A 4882-nucleotide genomic window follows, 5' to 3' on the forward strand; every position below is an offset into this window, starting at 1 on the left:
CTTTCCCCCCGCGCGTTGCCCCCCGAACGGGGCAAACTCCCCTACCATCCGCCCCGTCCCTCCTCCACCGGTCGGCGCGGCCGGGCGCTTCCCGCGTGGCGCCGTGGCCTAGCTGGGGGTGGCGCCCCCCTGCTCTTCCCCGGCGCGGATTCTCGGCTCTGGCGGCGTTTCTGGCGGCGGTGTTCCTTGGCCTACGACGGCCCAGCGGATGACACCACTTCATTGTATGCAACACGAGGAACCGATCAAGAAAGACGAAGCAGACATGCACAAGTTCAAGAGCGAGGTCAGACAAGCATGTATCAGAACAGCAATGTGATCAAGGCTGCAGCTGCTGCTGCGAGGACTAACGTCACAAGGGAAATCCGGCAGGAACTGAAGGCCACCGATCCCTTTTTTTCCCACCATACCTGGCAATGATTGGTATCCCTTGATATGTTAACACAAACTAACCAGTTGTCCCTTCCCCTAGAGGGGTTTCCTATATGGATTCGTTCCCCTGAGCATCTTCCATGAATTGACGTATATGAGCGTAGTTATCAGATACGCCGGGAGCTGGATTCTATCCCCGTGGACTTTTTAAAAGCAGCTGAAAGGAAATGTTGCTTCCTTTCTATAAGCTAATTCTTGCTTTCAAGAGATGTTCCAGACAAGGCATTCTTAAGTCCCACCTCACCTATATCCAACTTTAGGTATTCCATTGTTTCTAGTATAATAAGCAGGTTTAAGCCATGGAAGAGAAGACATGAGTCACTAAAGTGATGTTAACTAGATCGCGAAAGATGTGCCAAAGAGGTTTTCCAGCACATGGAATAGCACTCGCAGGGGCATCCTGTCAGTCGCCAGGCCATGCACATTTGAAAGAATTCCCACACACAATGGGAGCCGTTTCAACCATTTCTGATCTACGTTGCAAACTAGGGGGCATAAGCTACCAAACCCCTGGCTAAGAATCTATATCATACCGAGCAATCATTCCGTCCTCTTGAGAAGAAAGAACGCATGAATCCTCGCTTTGAGCTCACCTACAAGTGCACCTAACAAGGTTTTCCAGACCTAATAAACGTTCATTGCAAAGAAATGTTGACCTCTGATTTAGAGAGGATCAACCACAGTTTGAGAAAAGAAAAGTGCACACCGGCATTATGCCTCGTAAAGCTACCCCCATTCATAGCTTTATTCACTGTCTGCTCAAATAGCTTCATTTCAATGTTAGGATGACCCGCAAGGTCGTCTAAAATAGCTTCCACCTATCTAGTTTCCATGTGGCACGCCAACCACAATCACTTCATCCCTTGGCTTCTTTGTCATAGCTGCCTACCTCTTCAGATCAAGGATCAAAGACTACAGGAGCTCAAAGTTATTGTAGCACACTTCCATCTAGGAGATGCATGTTAAGCTATCCCTTGGATTATAGCCTAGGAGATCGATTGGCAGGCCTTGTTCTATGAAAAGAGTATCCTTATGGTTTAGGAACCCCAACATCTATTGAAAAGTATGATGCACCCCTCGGTTTACCAACATTTCCATTCAATCTCATTTAGATTCTATTAACTAACAAGCCGGGATCCAATTCCATTTCAACCGCTGAGGTCATTAACGAACTAGAAAAGAGCTAAGGAACTATTTCGAGATACCTAATCGGGTGCTGAACGAACTACTACTTCAATATGTCATTGCAATTTCAAATAGGTTTCGATGGCACTCAAGCAGCCTCACTACTTCGATCTCAGTAACCTAATGATCTCCCCAAACCAACTCATTCTCGGAAGGAGACATGGCCAAGGGTGAACAAGGTATGATGGCTGAGAATCTCTATTCCTACAAAATAACATGATTCACATGCTCAATACCCAGGACAGTGGTTCCTCCCGCCTGGTAGGTCTAAGAATACAACCCCTACGACACAGTTGAAACCAATTGTCTCTCACTTCAAAGATGGACCCTCTGTTCCTTTGAAATGCCTTTGATACATCAATTCTGCACTTTTGAAAGTGAAGATCTAGGTCCAAGAGGAATGAAATGAGCATACCAGGAGTTGTCTATTCACATGTCATATGAAGAATACTTATTTTCAGAGAGTGCCTCCAGGTTCTCTAGTAGCTATATCAAACCACGACTCTGTACTAGCCAAGAGGCTTCGGTACTAACCAACACACCAGGATTCAAAGATGCAAAAAGAAAAAGGAAGATAATACCACTGCTGTAGATGCACGCCCTTCTCTTAGTTGAGAAGAACACAGGTAAGAAAGTCTAGAAAGTTCTGAGACTGGGGTAGGTGAATCCATTGACCTTGACGTAGGGCTTTCCCCTCCACCCGATGGTGATTTACTTACTGAAGACCGGCCCTAAGCCATTAATGAATTGAGCCTGGTGAACCATTGATATAGCACTCTGCGGGGCGAAGGCTATGCTTATCACGATAGTTTACAGAAGCTCTTTCCTGACCTGGAATAGACGAATCCTAACAAGATTCTAGACATACGCGGGATGAAACAACATCTACTCGAATTTCATTCACAAAGCCATCAAGGCGGCGCTTAAGAGAGGTTGTTGTCTACCTAATGCCATCCCTTCGATCAGATTGTAATGGCAGTAGCCCCGGTTTCACAGGTTTCGATACCCCAGCAATGTGTAAGAACATCCTAGAAAACGTCTGATGTGACTTCACCTAAAAGTGCATCTGGAACCGCTCCCAGTGCTGATTTAGATGTTGTAGGAACGAACAACGATTGTGGTGCTGAAACAAACGGACAATAGGATCTGTCCTCTATTGGCGTTTGATAGCTCATTGCTACCTCGCTGGAGGGATGGAGAGATAGACTCTGACCCAGATCTCGCTATAGCCGCCAACGGATCAATTCATTAAGGGCACACCCAAGCAGGGAAGAATTCTCAATTAGTTCATTGAGTTTAGGAAAGGATGCCAGTTTGGAACAGCTGGTGGAGCATGGTGAAACGCACTCATTTGGAGTGGCTGAAACAGAAACGTACTCGAGAGCTATTCGTCTTCCTAAAAGCTCTAGCAATGCAAGACATGTCCTACTGCAATAAATACCGGTGCTCTCGAACTCAATCAGCACAGGTACAGGGCCAGGTGCTTCTCCAGCTCTTGGTACCGTCTCTTGTGCCCCACCTGTATAGCTAGGGTTAAGTAACCCATTCAGGAGAAGATAAGAGAAACACCATCTGGTAAGGTTGGATCTATAAAACAATGTTGGTTGATAGAGCTATCTTTACATTATAGGTGGGGTCTTTGGATAGCAGGTATGCTGTGTCAGAGAGCATTGGTGAGATTATCCATCTTATAACCCCCGTTAGACCGATAGATGATAGATTCCCTTCCAAGCCATTGAAACCTCGCTTTTCTTATCTAAATACAGGCGTTAGAATACGTTTTTTGATTGAATAGGTTCTATCTGCTTCCATTCATTATCCGTGTGCTTGTGAATTTATTAGAATCCATTTCAGTAGGACAACAGGGCTCTCGCCTAGCTGATTCTAAAGTGGAAGCTATTCAAGTATCAGCAGATACGGGTACTAATTCACATTTCTGTCGCTACCCCGTGGTATTGGAGCTTGTAGTGATAAGGATTTTTTATAATAGATAGTTTGTTTTATCCTTGAAGTAAGAGCACTGAAAATAGCTTAGCTTTCCAGTCAAAAGAAAGCATAGAGAACCATCAAACAAATACTGGATGGAGAATGCACTCTTCGTTGCCCAAAGGAAGACGGAGGGAAATGGCCCTTTCTCAGGATGGATTTATTGATTCAACTCATCTAGATGATGATCTGTACCTAGCAACCTATAAAAACAAAGTGAGTGGTGATTTGTTTAAGGAAATGGAGGAGACAACAAAGCAGCCAGCTAATACAGTAGTTCAGCTCTCAGCTGCTATTGCTGCCTATGCCAGGATAGTGTTATACCCTTTTATTAAAAGGGATGATTGCTATTATATGGACACAGACTCTATTGTTGTTCAGAACGAACTTCCAGAAGAAATGGTATCACCTAGCGAAATAGGAAAGTTTAAGAAGGAGCACTATGTAAAAGAGGGAATCTTTTTGGCTCCCAAGTCATACTGCATACATGCATTACATGAAGATAAGGAAGAAATAATCATGAAGCATAAAGGACCGGTTAGAAAGGTAATCACTAAAGATTATTACATAAACCAGCTAGCAGACCCAACATGAAAACAACAATTTTCATGTTCAGCTGACTTTCATCGTGATTTTTAGAATTTATGTGTAGAGAAAAAAATCAATACGTACGTAGTTGGGATAGGAAATAGTACGAAGCGAGAATTAGTATACGATGAGGATGGAACGTGGATAGGAACTAAACCTCCTCATATAGGAGAGGATTCTATTGATAGTATCCATCCTACTGCCCATAAAGTCATAACCGGCATATTAGGCAAAATGAATAATCTAACGAAAAAATGCAATCTAAAAGATCATAAATCTGATGATGATAAGAAGATCAAAGATTATAAGAAGAGAGAATCTCATCAAACAAAGAAGAAGAAAGCAGATAAGAAGAAGCCAGTGAATAAAAAGAAGAAGCGGTAAGAGCAGTTAGGATGGATAGCGGGCGAAGGACGAGAGAAAAATGCTGATGTCAGTGAAACAGGTCATAATACTCCCTATGTCTTGACTACAGGGAGAGTGAGAAAAGACCATCTTCCGGTTACTGTGCCTGTGGTGCTTTCTGTAGGGATGACTTATGGCATGCGGGAATGTCAAGTAAGTACGGCTTTCGATAGCTAATACGAGTTGGGATGACCAGCAACGTCAAGAGGGGTCAAGCAAAACGAGCTCTATAAGCTCTTTAAAACGAGCTAGAACCGCATCAATCGAATTCAAGGTAATAAATCCC

At 43.9% G+C, this 4882-nt stretch overlaps 1 pseudogene; it reads left to right on the forward strand.

Annotated features, from left to right (window-relative positions):
• The first annotated feature begins 3705 nt into the window (after nucleotides 1-3705).
• On the forward strand, nucleotides 3706-4575 carry LOC119281664 (annotated as a pseudogene).
• Nucleotides 4576-4882: the final 307 nt, after the last annotated feature.

The sequence above is a fragment of the Triticum dicoccoides genome, chromosome 3B (assembly GCF_002162155.2).
Source record: "Triticum dicoccoides isolate Atlit2015 ecotype Zavitan chromosome 3B, WEW_v2.0, whole genome shotgun sequence".
In the NCBI taxonomy this organism is placed as follows: Eukaryota; Viridiplantae; Streptophyta; class Magnoliopsida; order Poales; family Poaceae; genus Triticum; species Triticum dicoccoides.